This window comes from Centropristis striata, chromosome 22, assembly GCF_030273125.1.
Source record: "Centropristis striata isolate RG_2023a ecotype Rhode Island chromosome 22, C.striata_1.0, whole genome shotgun sequence".
Taxonomy (NCBI): Eukaryota; Metazoa; Chordata; class Actinopteri; order Perciformes; family Serranidae; genus Centropristis; species Centropristis striata.
In genome coordinates, this window is record NC_081538.1 from 16,777,432 (window position 1) to 16,795,241 (window position 17,810).

Here is a 17,810-nt window from a genome sequence, read left to right on the forward strand (position 1 = left end):
CAAAATTGTCATAAAATGAACATAAAAATAGAAAGTCCCTCGACCATAAAATGACTGAGCCAACAGTATGACTATAAATGTAATGTTCACACATTTGGTTGGAAATATTTGCCAGCTGTCAGTTCGCCGACACTCACTGAAACAAGAGCCGAGGTCACTTTGAGGTTGCAAGGAAAACCCCCTGGGAGAAACTTGTTGCTGAATCTTAAGCTGTGAAGTGAACCCTGGACGCCAGAGGTGAAAGCTGCTGCTGCCCTGGCCCATTTATCTCTACCAACAGTTTGCCATTTGGAGGGATAAGCTTTCGTGCTTTCTTCCCGAAAGTGAGATGAGAGGATTGGTACTTTTCTCAAATCTGCCCACAAGATTACATCAAACAGACAGCCAGCCTAGAAACAGGAGCAAACAGCTCTGTCCAAAGGTTACAAAATCTGCCTATCAGCACCTCTAAAGCTCAGTAATTAACACCTTATATATCATATGTTTAATAACAATGAGTTAAAATTAAAAATTTCAGAAAGGAAGTGGTGCAGTTTTACAAATGGTTGTTTGCATCCTGTCCTTTTTATCATGAGTCATTTTTATTGCTTCATCCAGAAGGTCATGTTTTCTGTTTTGATTTGTTTGTTTGTCAGCAGGATTACAAAAAATCTACTGGCCTAATTTTCATTAAACTTGGTGGAAGGGTGTAGCGTTGGCCAAGGAAGAACCAGTTGAATTTTGGAGTGGATAGACAAATAATTCAAAGAAGAATTCAAGAAGCTGGTTTCCAGTCTTTAAACTAAGCAAAGCTAAGCTAAGCTAGATTATGCTAAACTAACCAGCTGCTGGCTGTAGCAATATATTTCGGAAAGTATAATAGTAGTACTAACCCTCTCATCTGACTCCCAGCAATGAACTAAAAGCGCATTTTAACAGGGCGCCCAAGTGGCACACCTGGTAGAGCACGTACCATAGAGGAATTGTCCTTGTGAGCAAGTCGAATCCAACTCGGAGCCCGTTCCTGCATGACTTCCCTTCTGTCTCCCCCTTTCAATCTGTCACTCTCAATAAAGCCTTGAAAATGGCCCAAAAAAATATCTAAAAAAATAAAAAAAAAACACATTTTAACAATGCATGGCACAACACTCCTTCAGCATCTTGAAGTTTGTGATCCTGTGTGGGTTTTTTCAATAATATAGTGGAAAGACTGTCAGCTACATAAACACAATCCTGAATTTGTAGCTACGAAACAGCTCCAGGGGAGCATTGGGAACCTTGCCAATCACAGACTAAGTAGGTGGGATATGCTTTCGTCCTCTTAGGAAAAACATTTGACAGATCGTATGCACTGTATGCCCCAGAAAGTGACATAAAATGTTAACTTTCTGTAGATTAGCGAAAATGCTAAGAGGCTACTTCATTCAATTCAGTTGTTGTCTATGTTGATTGTGTAATTGTATGACAGGAAAACTTGTTCAGCTCGTTTAGCACTTTGTGAATCTTCGTTACTTTGCCAAATTATATGGGAATCATAGGCGACACTATTTCATTCTAAGTTTAATAAAAGTGGGAGAGTTCATAAGTGCACTGGGGAGTTCGTCCATCACTAAAAAGATGCATTTCTTTGCGGTGACTAGGGGCCATACGGATACAGACATAAAACAAAGCTCAGAAGTGCCTTGCCATCTCTCATTAAGAAAGTGGAGAGGATTACTCATCCGCTTTCCTCACACATCTCACAAGTAAGGCTGGAGATTTGTTGTGGCAGTTTCCTTTTCAAACGTAGAGGACCACTTGTTTATGGAACAGCCTCACGACATCTGAGTTTTGACGATCACCATTTTCAGTTACTGCTCATTGTTAATTGGATCCACACATATGCAAAGTGGCCGTGCGAAGCTTTCTCTCACATTGTGCAAATTAATGTGTGTCAGTCAATCACAAACCCTGTCTCAGAGCACTTTACAAAGGACAAGCCTACGTAGAGCCAACTTCTCAACAATCAGTCTCAAAACACAAAGAGCACAATATAATACAAGGACGGAGAATGAAGATGACGGAAAATAGTGTAAATGGTGTCTTCAGTTTGTGCTGTGAAGATGAATAAAACACCAGCAGATGACTTGTTGCTCACTGTTTATACTGAGGACTGTTCTTCTCTGGAAGTTAAAGTGCAGCAGTGACAAAAAACAGACATTTCTCCATCTTTGTCAATCTGAATGCTTTGCTGTCAGGAACTGCAACAGATTGCCGTTTTTTTTTTTTTTGTAATAAGGTTACTATGTGTGTGTATGGTTATTTTAGGGATACAGACAGCTGTAGCCATAGTAACGCACCAGGCCACGTGCTGTGCTCTCATTTCAGCACCACGGACAGCTCTCTGTATTTCATTCGAGCTTCCTCTCTGTCATCCACAAGCAGTCGTACAGCACTTTAAACATGCTGCACGAGCATGAGCCGGGTCAAGAGGGGAAATTATCTTCATAATTTCTCTCTATTGAAGCATTTTCAACATATAAACAAGATATTTTCTGGCAACAGTTGTGTTTCTGTTCCTTACAGCTCACTTGACAGCAGCGCAGTAGCCTGGAGGTTAGAGAGGCAGGCCTGGAACTGGAAGGTCGCCAGTTAGAATGTGGTAGGAGGGGAAATGAATGAGAAAATCCCTCATATATAAATATAAAGCAGGGTATCACAGAAAAACATGTTGAATGTTTATGGATTTCAAAATAAAGTAGTAAATAGATTAACCAAATACACTTTCTCCACTTGGAAATGGCAGAGATTTGCACAGAAGGAGGGACATATGGGGATATATCTTAATTTGGAAATATTACTCATTGCATCTTTAGGCAATGTATCTCATACTCAACTGTTGCAATGCTCAATTTAGCCTCATTTGTGGGAGAATATGTAAAGACTAATATCTCCTTTCACAAGGTGTTCCTGGAGGCAAATTATTCTAAATTTAGGTCTCACTTGGAACTTTGTGTCCCCTCATGTGAACCCAACTTCCCCACTTTCTTCCAAAGGTTCCCTGGTATAATAGCAGAGGCTTTTGGAATTTCCCACAGCCTCTGTTTCTTGGAATGATTGCGTAACATAAACACTCTCTCTATCACAGTCATTTCTAATGGCAGAGACAAAGGGCATCCTTCAGAGAACAGCTAATGGGCAGCAGCACTGCACAAACACTTAATGCAGATGCTTTCATCACATGTTGTCTCAGCTCTGGCTCACTGATTGTATGGAAGCCCTAACCCTGTCTCATTTGGTTTCACGATATTACCATCTCTATTAAACTAGAATGTGAAGTGATGCACAAGATCTGCAACACCTGTTTTAGAAGCGTGAGCGGATCTCTCTGTTGTGCTGAGATTAACAAGATTTCTTTCACAGTTTTTTTCCGCAAAGTCTCCCGCCATTCAAAAAACTCGAGACAGCTGTTTTCACACTCACCTAGTAAAGATTCTTTGTGCACCTAATTTCCAGGTTTATACTTGTATTTTGGCTTCTACTTTATCATGTTTGCATGCTTTAATGTTAAAAAAACCACAATATTTTTCTTATGTGTTTCGGAGAGGGTGTGGATGGGTCAAACAACACAGTCATTTTAACCCAAGAGACCGTTTCAAAGAAACAGCAAACATTATTTTTACTTAATCATTAGGTTTTTTTAGGCGCAGAGGTGATTCTAGAGTCTGTTGGGGCCCAAGGCAAAAACTCACAGGGGGCCCCTCAAACCAGCGTACATCACCATTATACATGAATTTCAATAAAGTTAGAAAAAAATAGTTTTCAGACACAATCCTCTGTTAATTGTGGTTTCATTTCCATTGTGATATGTTTGAAAGAGATTGATTAATAACATTTTGAGAAGATATACACTTTATCTGTCAAAAATAAATCACATTGTCACAATTATTTCATGGAAAGAAGTTAAAAAGTATTTTATTCCAACTTTATGGGCGACACAACAAAAACGTTGCAAAATGTTATTATTTTAAAAATTCTTAAAGTTAACATCATTTTCAAAATATGAATATTAACATATACAAACTTGAAATTCAAAAATATATATATGAAGAACAATAAAAGCTTAAATAATAGAATTACTTTGGATAAAATTTCGTTTGGCTTTAGTTCTGGCCATTAAGTTTGTTAGTTTTGTTTGTTGTGAGTGAGTGGAGTCAGGTGGGGCCCACTTAGGGGGATCTCCTACAGTCACTGCAAACTTTGCGCTACGCATTGCCACTGCTTTAGTTCACAGTTTATTTGCCCTCTGGTTATGCAGTTAAGTGGCATCACTTAGTTACGTGTTGTCATGCAAATTAACAACCTCAGGACATATGTTCCTGAGCCTAACCATGTAATTTTGCCACCTTAACCAAGTAGTTATGTTTTTGTTTTTTTTTTAAACTGTGACCATGCAATCATTTCACAACGTTAAATACAACCATATGCTGTTCTGAGTCATTTAACTATTCTGTTGTTTAGGTATGAATAAGTGTTGGAAAGCAAACATTACTTTAGTTTGTTTACATGAAAACTTCACAGGATATCTTTAAAATCTGAATTTAAACATACAATATGTAATTATCTAGCACTAGGGGTCACACTAGGTTATCAAATCAATAAGAAACAGCAGTAGTGTCATTGCAGTCTGTTTCTCTTGGTGAGGATTCCTTCACTGTTTGTTCAGGACGTTTTTACCAGAAGCTGAATTATCAACAGAGGTCTCCTCTTCAAATCGAATAGATCAGGTAATGGTGAAATGTTTAAACGCTCAATAAAGTAGTTTAATATTAAAAATGTGTGTTTCTCTCCCAGAGGAGCTGCGAGCCGAGCAGCTGTTAAAATTTGCTCAGGTTGCTTCTGTGATAACTTAATATCTAGTTGTCTGATGACTAAAGTGAAGCATAAAAATAAATAAAAATTGATAAAAGACAATTTGTGACAGCTGCTGGCAGACAGCAATGACGCATGCACAAAGGGGAAAAGACGACATTGACAGGAGATCAAATGAAACACTCTGACACCTTGATTAAAATGACAGATTTCTCTGGGTTTGAAAATTGTTAGAAACATTTGGGATAATGTCACAGATTCTCTTTTATTACCAGGAAGGAAATGATATCATTTTAATAATTCTTAACAAGGTGATTGTTTGCAATTGAAGAAAAAAACATTTGAGATACAAATTGATATTCCACGCAGGGTATTTTTATGTCTTCAACCATGTCTGGAGGGGGTCTTTCACTTTCCAACAACCCCACTGATTGAACTTTCCACATGTGCTATTCCGGGTAAACAAACTACGTAGAAGCCTGGCTCGGGTGCCAAAGCAAAGCAGTGTGTGCAACAGCTGGGGCGTCATTATTGGCTATCAATCGGCCATCTCTCATCAAGGATAGGTTATAATAATGAGTTTGGAACATAAAACCTCCAGGAGGCTCGATAGTAAATCCTGACGCCACAGAGCTGCCAAATCATTCCCCTGCTGCAGTCGATATCGCCTGCCTGCATCGTGTCAGAATGTTTCCCCTGGAGCGACCCAATAAAATGTTCATGCGCTGCAGTGCATAAGTTGTTACTTCTGAAGTCAGCTTCTCAGCTCCGGGCACTTTCTGAACAGCAAGGGATGCTTCTTTTAGTCTTTTAAGAATGTTAGTTTATCAGCCTCCTGCAGTTTCACCAAATCAAAAGTGATAACGGCTTCCTCACCTCACTTACAGTAAAGCACAGCAGCAGGCAGTAATGCAAACTAACCCGGATTACTGCCCTGCCTGAGGTTTACTGAGAAGTAAAGTCATCATTAAAAACAAAACAACAAGGGGCCTACAATAGCACCGAGGGGTCTGAATGAATAATCGAATTTAAACTACAGCACATGCAACTGTACACCCGGCTGCCGTAAAGAGCTGCCGGATGACGGCTGCCCCACACGGCCTGCTGACACACACACACACACACACACGCACACACACACACTGGGGGGACATGGGCAGGGACAATAGGCGGGTTACTCTACGGTGGTCCTGTCTAGTGTGTCCTTTTTGTTGGGTGAGGATACAGGCAGGACAGGCCACACAAAAGAGAGTCCTGCCTGGTTTCCTATAGGTTACTGTAGCACTCACCTGCACAGGTAGAGGAGGGGGATTTACGGAGAGCCATTTCGCCTCAACTCTGAGCGACTCCGGCTGAGAGGCAGGCCTTGTTTTCTTTGAGTTCCCAGTCAGTCAGTCAGTCAGTCAGCCATGCTGGTTTGGCTGTCAGCAGCAGGTGAGAGGAACACTCTGACTCAGTAGTGCAATCCTCAGCTCAGTAGAAGCTTAGCTCCGCTGAGATAATACGCTCCTCCAAATGGCTGACGGGGTAGCACAAACTCCACAACTCAGCTCATTGTGTACACTCGCTTCATCCACGGCACACCGGGGCTCATGGGTAACAGACCGGCTGGCTGATTGGGTGTTCTGGAAAGGAATTACAGCCACACAGAGACAAGAAGGGATTATAGGGCTCTCTAATGTGCATTAATTACTGGGCCTTCTGTTTAGGTTTAGCTGCAAACCTGTGGGGTCTTAAGGGTCCAGGGAAGAGGCATCCCAGTGCAAATTAAAGTTATACAATAAGGAGGTTCACCCAGGTAAACAAGATAAGGTGTTCAGTGAAAGGCTTATGAGCTATGGGAGCATAATGCATTCAAATACATAATAAAAAAAAACAACAACATCTGAATTGACAATATTATTGTTAATTGTTAAGATTAGACTTCTGATAAAAGTTCTCAATTAAAAGAAAATCCTGCTCTGTGTTTCTGTTTTCTTTTTTTTCTTTTATTAAAAAGCTCTTTATTTTCTGAATTGACAAAACAAGTTTTCATTTTTTTTAAATCCTGCTCCGTTTTTGTGAATTAAAGAGACACATTTTTTTGAGGTTGAAAAGTTTGTTCACATTTTTATACTGCTCTGTTTTTCTGATATAACAAGATATGTTTTAATGGAAAATAAATTACAGCAGAGAATCAGAGAACTAAGAAAAATTAACCCGTGTCTTTATCTCACATTATTGGACAATGAAGGTCTTTTCTAAAAGCTCTCAGAGAGATCACTCAGAACAGTGCTGCTAGACTCCTAACAGACTATTAAAGTTGTAATTAACTTCTCAAATGTCAAAACTGGCTTCCAGTCTGTCAAATAATTGCTTTAAATATACTGCTTCAGTGTGACAAAATAATCTCTACACTGAAGCACTTCTTTCAGAGCCTTTACCTGCATCACACTCTCTTCAGCCACTGCTCCAATACAAAAAGCTACTGATTTGTTAAGTGACAATGATGATTCAGTATGATCACTCCAGTTTAAAGATTCTGAGTCAAAGATGATTTTGTACTTGAACAGCACAGTACAGTTTCAGTTAGGGCTGGGCGATATGGACCAAAAGTAATTTCCCAATATATTTAGGCTGAATATCAATATACGATACATATCCCGATATTTTTATCGCAAAGTGAGAGCAAATGAACATTTCAAAGTCAAAGCCAAATATGACATGTTACAAGTAGTTTTATTAAAACTGTTTATTTAAGTGAACATAAATACTGTATAACAACAGGAGTAACTTTAAAAAAATAATCAAAGCTCCATAAAGCACACATTGAAATAAAAAATATCTTAAATAAAAACCTTGCCTGGAGCAAAAATCACAGTGCAAATTTGAACTATATCGATATATGCGATATGGTCGAATCAAATTTAATATCACATTTAAAAATATATCGATATATCTTTTATATTGATATATCGCCCAGCCCTAGTTTCAGTATCCCAGAGTTAAAGGTACCTGCAATGTTTTTGACCACTGGTGGCACTATGGTGTCGTGCTTTGATAGGTGGGTCCTTGTCTTGTTTTTGTCATGATCTACTAGCACACACAGAGCTGCACTGCATTTTTTCTCATGCCTTCACTGGTTGTGAAAGGGCGTCCAATTGTATAGAAGTCTATGAGAAAATGACCCTACTTATCACTTCATTTATTAACTCAGTAAACATTTTCCTAATGAGTTTATGGTCTCAATCAAAAGTCAAAAATGGATCATGTATGTTGTGGGAATATCGAGTTCCCACCCAAAACATCCACCAGACCCAATCAGAGTACAATTACAGCTGTCAATCATCACATTACACCCCAGTTTTTCAGCATCAAATAAAACAAATTAAAACATAACTTCTCCAAAAAAAATAAACACTTGAACATACATCAGCATGATAAGAACTACCTAAAACGATAGAAATCAGAGATTTATTTGAGTGTTTAGTTTGACTCAAGTCCCATCTGCTAACATGGAGGGGGCGAAGTTTATGACTAATACTGCAGCCAGCCACCAGGGGTGATCAAGATGTTTTGGCTTCACTTTGGGCCGTCAACCTTTATATATAATCTATCTCAATAAAGTCTCAATAAAGTTAAATATAGTCCCATTAAGAGTAAAATAGTTGATAAAACAGGGTGTTTTAGGGCGTGGTTACCTTGGGATTGACAGGTCACTGTCATACATTTCTGTTTGTTGCTCTTGACCTTTACCCTTTCAAAATGTGTTTTGTAGTTTATGACAGTCAATGTTATAATATTTTGGTTGCCTTAAAATGTCTAGTTCAGCGTTCGGGTGTACTAAAAGACACTCACCTGTTCCTGTTTGCACCTTGCTAATTAAGCTAGCTAGCGAGCACTAGCTAACAACTTAACGTCACCCTCTTCTCCCATTATGGTCATTGTGGCTTAAAAAAAGAAGAAGATGACAACAGCCGAAAGCACATAGGTAACACATTAAACACCATTGTACTGATTAACAAATGGTTGCAGTTTTGCACCAAGAAACGTAGCAACTCTCCAGTGAAAGAAAAGAAAGGAGAGGACTGATGAGTCACAGGTTATTTTCCTATTTAAAGTTTTTTTCCCCATGCTGTCTTACCATTTCAAACTTTTCTTGAAGCAATAATCTCAATTTTAGTTAACATAGAAACTCAGGACTCTCCTAGCAAGTTTTAATGTTCTCAACTTTGTTTCTGAGAAACCATGTTGTGGCTTCCATTTGGGCATGGCTGACATTTGTTGCTGAAATGCACATTGCGAGTTGAGTTTGTCGAGTAATGTAGACTGAAAACAGGCTTGTACCATCTTTTTATCAAAGAACATGATATATGTTCAGAAAATCTTACTTTGATGCTTATTACTTTGAAATCAAAGTAAAAACATTTTAATCAGTTACACTATTTTATCTGTGAAATAAATGTACTATTAAAATAAAGTTACCATGTCTGACATACTGTGCACGAGTGTAACACTAGCATTAGCATTTAGCATGAAGCAAGGCGAATTTCGTGTCATTTGCATATTAATTAATGTGTGCTACCTTCCATCTGACTGCCAAGTCATTAGTTTCTTTTCCAGCACTATAAGGAAAGTAATTAATGAAATAAATGATCACATTTGCTGCAGGGTTGTGTGTTGCACATTCTACTTCCTCCCAGTCTAATTGCTTGGACAACCTCCTCAGCAGCTAATTGTTCTACCTGATGGTAACTGATGCTAAATACAGATAGAGTGTGAGAGGCAGTGTCAGGTTGCACACACACAAGCGTGCCACTCTAATACACACTACCATACACCCTCTTATTCTGTCAGTAAGGGTATCTGATGTGGCACACGGACCGACAGCGGCCACACACACACACACACACACACACACACACACCCAAACACACCTTCACTTTCAGTGTCCAGTTACAGCGGGTACAGATACGCTCACGGTGTTAAATATTAAAGGCTGTAATATTAACGGCTAAGTGTTGTAATCGAGGAAACCGCTAAAAGGTCAAGTTCAGACTACAGGCTGCTCTGTGGTCATGTGCTGACCACTTTATAAAGCTTTCCCAGCTAGCACTGCTTTAATGTGGACTTGTTGGGGTTAAGTTCAATGTTTACTCAATTGGAGACATAGCTTCATGATCAAAGTAAGCCCCTGTGGGTAGAATAGATCTGGGAAGACACAGGTGGATGATGGGACGTGTCTCTCAAGATCAAAGAAGGGATGTAGGATTATTTCTGGCTCAATCGATCGTATCTGCCGTATTGTTGCTCACTTTGCTTTCTTAGATCTGCAGTCCAGCTTCACAGAGGCACACTTAGAAACACTCCATTAAATAAAAAAGATAAAAGAAAATAATAAGCCATTGAATGACTGTTGAATGATTTTTTTAAATGTCTAAACATGCCAGCAGCCATGTTTTTACATTTAAGATGCATTAGATTAGATTAAGGGTTCAGGTTAATCCTATAACCATATACATATATTTTAGACTGACCAGAGTGTTACAAAGCAGCAACCTCTGGGTTTGAAAAATGAAGCCAACATTGAAGTGCTAAAAACTGCAGTTCCTCAACTCGCCACTTGAGGCTGGTTCCAAAAGTAAGTCAGTCCCCATAGAGCACCATTTTAAAATGCCCAACTTTACAGCAGAAATAAACATGTTTACAGCCTGGTACAATAAACTGTTCTGGTCTCTATAGATAATTTCCCAAATCATGACAACTGTACTAGGGGTGAATTTATATATTTTTTAAAATCATAATTTTAAATTATATTAATTCTTAATGTTATGCAGAATTAACGGCGTGGCTGCTTTGATTGACAGGTGTGTGCTCTCCCAGATGGAGTCTTTTAACAATAAAGCTATATTTGAACCACATCAGCTCACTGCAGCTCAACCTCTTTTTTTTTTTTTAAGATTATTTTTTGGCATTTTACTGCTTTATTAGATGGTGTCAGATAGAAAGGGGGAGACAGAGGGGAAGACATGCGGCAAAGGGATCTCAGGTGGGATTCAAACCCGGGTCCGCTGCAGCAAGGATTCAGCCTAAATAGTACATGCTCTACCAGTGTGAGCCCATTTCTGGATTCGTCGGGAGTTACAAGGAGTCAGACACTGCCAAGATGGCAAAAGCAGGAATCACCACACTGAGCAAAATTTTCTGACGTAGATCTGTGATTTAATGTTTTGTTTTACATTTGCTCTCTCATGCACTGGTTGTGGGAAATGTGCCTAGATGCAAAGATTGATACCACGCTCGTGTAAGAACAAGTCTACAGCCATAAGGTGGTTAACTTAGTACAAAGACTGGAAACTGGGCAAGGGCTAGACTGGCCTGGTTACAAAATCTCATTGTACGGATCAACTGACCAACTGTGAAGCACACTGAGCATAAGCACGCATGTTAGGTCTATAGTTTAGTCTAGTGACAGTTCCAAAAATGTTTATTTTAACAAGAATAACAAAAATGTGGAAAAAAAATATCGAGCTGGAGCTTGTATATGCAGACCGTATATCATCTGTTGCGTCAGCTGAGTTCAAATATATTACACAGCAGCCTAGAGAAGACTCCAGACTAAAATCTGACTCCGCTCTCACTGCACCTTATAACAAACTTTTCAACCTCAGCCATTAAGGAAATTGGATAGCAGGACTGCTCAAACTGCAAGACAGTGCTAATTTCTTACATTGCATCATTAATCATTCAGGCAATTTTTCAGGTGTCTTGACCTCACTGAAATTACAAGTCAAATGACAACGGAAATTGCAGAAATCCGGCCTGATTCTAAACTTAGTCAGGGGTGAATAATTCAGAGTTTAAATTGGGATTAATCTGTACAGTGTATGGCGAGTGTAAAGCAATGGAAATGTCAAACTATTCCTTTTTTTTAAAAATATTTTAGGGCATTTTTTTGTTGTTGTCTTTATTGTGCAGAGAGAGAAGTATGACATGCTGCAAAGGCCCATGGATGGGGTTGGAACTGAATCTGAAACAGAGGTGGACGCAAGTAGAGGGCAAAGGTCATGTCACAGTGAGTTGAAAAAAGGTTAAATGACAGCCACAAAAGGGTAAAAAAAAAAAATAGAGAAATGAACAATGGAGTTCCTGGTAAGTTCTGACCAGGCGGCAACCTCCGGGTCTGAGCAAGGAGGCAAACCAGGAAGTGCCTTAAGCTGCATTCTACCAAAAATTCCAGCAGGGGGCGCTAAGTTTGGCTGCAAAACAATTATTTCCTTTCATTTCAGTGCTAAATGAGAAAAGTTGATTTATTACCTCAGAATGTTTTTAAGGACAACACTATGGTCTCAATTGCTAGTAAAAAATCTTCTTCAAGACAATTTGATGTTAATAGTGTAAACAATGGCCCCATTTTGAAGAAAATAGAAGATAAAGAATCGTATGATTTGGGGCGTGGCTACCTTTGATTGACAGGTCACTAACAAGGCGAGCCGTCATCAGGAGAGAAGCAGAACAATGCATATCCACGGCAAAGTGTCAATAAAGTTATATATAACGTTATATAGATATGAAAAAAAGGAAATTTACCGATTTGGTCTCATAACTTTGACCCTTTCACTGTATCTTCACTTAATGACAGTTTATTTGAATGTTTTGTTCAGTAAAAATGTCTTGTTCAGCGTTTGGTTGGACTAACAGACACTCCATGGAGTCGCTGGTCAGTTTTCTGAGGTAAGTAACGTACATTTTGGTTTAACTGCTATAACCTGGCCAGTTGGCCCATTAGCTATAAACAGAGTTTCCCCAAATAATCTAAGGGGTGAATCTGAACAAATAAAGTAAGGTATGAATTTCGCATTCTATCTAAAAGCACTAAACTTGGCAAACAGTTTGGGGATTTTAACATGAAATAGCATCATAGAGGACAAATAAGTTTATATGCTAGTTATCATTTGGTAAATAGCTCATATGCCTTTTCCAATGCATTTAGCTGTTAGCATTTCTCTGCTAACATTTAAAAAAAAAAAAAGCATGCTGCGATAAGAAGGAAGATGATGTAAATGCATGAATGGAGACATCTTCAACAGCTACGCAGGTTACACCAACACACTGATTTCAAAAGCAAGCATTCAATCTGAATTTATATTCTATAAAGCACTGAAAGGCAGCCACCATAAATAGACTGAAGTGTATCACACCCACACATCATAATCATATGTACATACAATATATCAGAATTTACACTGATGTATTCACAGATGTGTCCACACGTGAATGCAAATATCTCACATACACATGCATGATCTCAGTAGTTGTGAGGACCGTGATTTTCTATGTGCCGTCCCTAGCTTTTGACCCTAAGCTCGACAGATCCATAGCTTAATATATACTAACTCACTCCAATTAACCTCAACCCAAGTCCTGACCCGAAAATAACCCCTTGGAGAAATGAGGACCGGCTAGATGTTCTAACCCTGAAGATCTGAAACTCAAATTGTTTCTCATGATAACACAAAGTCACACAGGGTACATATGAGCGCGCACACACACACACACACACACACACAGAGGCAGAGTGATTTCCCCCGTCGTCTGATCTGGTTCATGTCTTCCTGGAGAGGAACCAGAGATAATAGAGAAAGAGAGTGAATCGATTCTCGACGCTCCAGTTTCTTCCAGTTTCTTCCAGTTTCCTCCCACACCAACCTCACACACCTGTCAGAGCTGAGGCTGATTCCATAAAAGCTACAGTGCACAAGGAAAAAGTGCTTCTTGAGAATCACTCAATCACTATTTCAAAAGTTGAAGTACCTCTCACAAAAATATTTTTGTATTAAGCAACTTAAAGTGATTTTTAACCTTGGTAGTAATCCACTTGACTTAAATTTTCTATGAGAAAAACACAGATTTTCAGGTTTTGTAATAAATGTTCTGAAACTGTGAAACCTGTGAGAATAGCCATTTTATTCCACCAAGATATTATAGTTTATATTTTAAGAGTCATGATTTGGCACCACTAATACCATTAGCATTTTAGCTAGCTGATTCAGAGCATGCTACATTGCTAGCTGTATTAGTCTCATAGACTATAAATAATGGGCGTAGTCACCGTGATGTCACCCACTGGTTTGTGGCCCGTCGGAAGCATCGAGTTCATCGTTACACTCGTCGCCATCATGTTTCTGATACGGAGAGCAGACCATATCTGGACTGTGGAGGAGCGAGAGGGATCTGATCACTGACTACAGCCTCTCTACACCTCAACCTGACTGAGAGAAGTCGCTGCTAATTCACGTTAGCATTAACTGGGATGTTAGTTTTGGCTAGTAAAAAACAAAAACAAAACTTATGTTACTTACCTCAGAAAACTGACCAGCGACTCCTTGGAGTGTCTGTTAGTCCAACCAAACGCTGAACAAGACATTTTTACTGAACAAAATGTTCAAACAAACTGTCATTAAGTGAAAATACAGTGAAAGGGTCAAAGCTATGAGACCAAACCGGTAAATGTCCTTTTATATATATATATATATATATATATATATATATATATATATATATATATATATATATATATATATATAACGTTATACATAACTTTATTGACACGTTGCCATGGATACGCATTGCTCTGCTTCTCTCCTGATGACGGCTCGCCTTGTTAATGACCTGTCAATCAAAGGTAGCCACCATTATTTGAATTATTAACATCAAATTGTCTTGAAGAAGATCTTTTACTTGTTATTGAGACCATAGTGTTGTCCTTAGGGCTGCAACTAACGATTTTTTTCATTATAGATTAATCTGTTGATTATTTAAACGATTAATCGATTAGTTATTTGGTCAATAAAATGTTGAAAAATATCAATCAGTGTTTCCCAAACCACGAGATGACGTCCTCAAATCTCTCGTTTTGTCCACAAACCAAAGAGATATTCAGTTCATTGTCATAAAGGAACAAAGAAACCAGAAATATTCACTATGAAGAAGCTGAAATCAGAGAATTTGGACTGATTGTCTTTAAAAAACTGCTCAAACCAATTATTTTATTATCAAAATAGTTGACGATTAATTTAATAATCAATTATTGTTTGATTAATCGACTAATTGTTGCAGCTCTAGTTGTCCTAAAAAAAATTCTGAGGTAATAAATCAAGTGAGAAGTTTTCAAATTTTGCATTGAAATAAATGGACAGATTTTTATTGCAGCCAAACTTAACGCCCCCTGCTGGAATTTTCGGTAGAATGCAGCTTAAGACACTTCCCTGCCTGATTAGTCTGCAGCATACGTGCTAAAGCTGAGTGGCTAGTTAGTAAGCTAGTTGTAGCGTGCTGCTGCCATAGCGGTGTCTAATTTGCTAAAAGTTTAACCTTAATTTTTTTGAAACGCTTACATAATAACAAATAACAAATAATGCAGAGTTTATGTATTTGCTAGCTTTCATGTAACATGAAAAAAATGGACTCACTCATAAAAACATTGGTCCAAAGCATTACCTCATCTCATGCACTGCTGATCTCAGATAATTAAGGGCCAACTGTTTTTTTTTTGTTTTTTTTTACAGGTAAATGAGGACAAAAGAGATTCTTTTAGTACGTCCCAAAGCTTTGAGGCACCACATTCACTGTTTGTTAACTCCCCTGTCAGTAAAAGCTTATGAGCGTGCCAAAACCTTGGTTGTGATTTTGGATGCTGATCTTAACTTCCAGAAGCACATATCTAATATTTCCAAGACTGCCTTTTATCATCTTGGAAATTATTATATCTAAAGTTAGGCGCTTCCTGTCACAGTCACATTCTGAAAAGCTGGTTCATGCAGTATTCATTTTTCCAATAGATTGCACTTTCTGCTGGACTGATAAAGTGTGAAATAAACTACAGCGTATTCAGACTGCTGCAGCCAGTACTGACTAAAACCAATGGAATGAACAAATCACTTCTTTTTAAAATTATTTTCACTGGCTACCAGTAAAACAACTCAGCTCACTGAATACTAGGACTGCACAATTAAACAAAATATGTACAAGTGTGATATTCAAATCGCAGGCAAAATACCTTCTGAATTAAGTATTACATGTCCAGGTCATTAAGCAGAACTATACAGCATCTTCAACTTAATAAAACAGCTTAGAAATCACTGTGATGGTAAAATAACTTATGTCGGCGTAAACCCCCCTGCTGTCCCCTCGCGGAAAACCAGCCTTGCAAGATCCACACTAGCATCCCGTCATTAGAGGATTGGAGAATAAGTGAGAAAACAAAATGCTTTATGGCAATTCTACACCCCACCACCACCACCACCACCCCCACCCCCACACATACACACAAAGTTTCTTGATTTTTAAATCTAGAAATAACAATGTTGAATGCTTAAAATAAGAAATTGATAATAAATTATCTAACAATTCTAAATCTAATTGTTCCGGCCCAGTTCATCGCTGTAAAAGAGTTAATTTCTTATTTTAAGCGTACAACATGCTTATTTCTAGATTTAATAATCTTAATTTAAGAAATCTTGTCAAATGAAATTATCTGTCCATGCAGCAAAATCATTTCCCTCAGATTCAGTGCTTTTATCTTGTTTTTAGACACACCCTTTTTTGCAGTGCACAATTGTGAACCTCGTTCACCAAGAGCTACGGGAAGCAGAGGGATCCAAAATAGACGCTGACCTGGCGATTCTGCTTATGGAATTCTAAGTAGCACATTATTTTCTACTTATTTCTTATAGTGGTGTTTGTAATTGTGTTCCATCCATTACCATCATCGAACATTGCTATCGATTGTTAGCCTGGGTATAGCCTACCCATATTGCCATGCGCGGTTGATTTCATTTCAATCCGCAAGACCGTCTGGTGTTTAAGGCCGTTTCTTAGCCCTGTTTTAGGGATCCAATTACAGAACGGGGAGGGGCGACAAGACGATGACGCGTACTACTCGACAGACGGAAGCTTGTAGTTTTGTAGTTTTCTTACGGATCCAACATGGCTGCAGCAGACGCGAAGCTCTCTTTTGTTCTAGCTGTAGACAGTGTTCTAGATAGTTTAGAGTTTAGAGTAGAGTTTATTTTAAAAGAAGAACAATGTTTGACTTTACACTCCTGTTTCACCACGAAAAAGGATGTTGTAGCCTTGCTTCCGACAGGATTTGGCAAAAGCCTAATCTACCAATCTGCTAATCGACTGTTGCATGGTAACATGGTAACCTGGTAATACAGGTTATGTATTTGTTCACTGTATGTCTCCTAGATGGGACAAATTCAGGATTGCATTTCACTTTGGGCCTTACAGTGCTACATAATAACCTATGATAATCCCTCAGATAAATGCAAAACAAATGCACATGGCCAGGGGGCATGTGCATTTGGAAGGGGGAGGGGTGCGGCAAGTGGGTTGTTTTACTACAGTTTTTTGAAATATACACCACAAAGCTGTAGGGGGAGCTCCAAACTACAAAGTACAAATTTCGGTTTAATAGAGATCATACCATTAACATTTTAATTGTTTTTTTTTTCATTAAAAAATATCATTCCATCTAATATCATGAATCATATAACAATTGCATATTAAAATATCAGCCAAAATAATCACAATGCTTTATGTTTTCCAAGTCATGTAGCCCTACTGAATACGCACCAGCCAGACTCCAGGGATTAGTAAGCTTCTCCTCACTATACATAGAATAAATATGAAATCAGCTTACTATGCCTCCAGTTATCATGTTCCTGTTCTTCGAAATGCTCTACCACACAAACTATGGTTATCTTATTTATTAGTATCTTATTTATTTTTATGTGCAGTATATAAAACCTTCTTATCTTATAAGTTTTTGTCATGTGTGATATTTGCCTTTTTGCTTTTAATTTATTGGGACATTGAGTTTCCACCTGTCATATGAAATGTTCTATCAAAAACTCCAGTGTACCTTTAAGCTCCCGACTGAATATCATTAACTGCAAATGGGTCAGTAAGATGTAGGCTACAATTCAGAAGAGAAT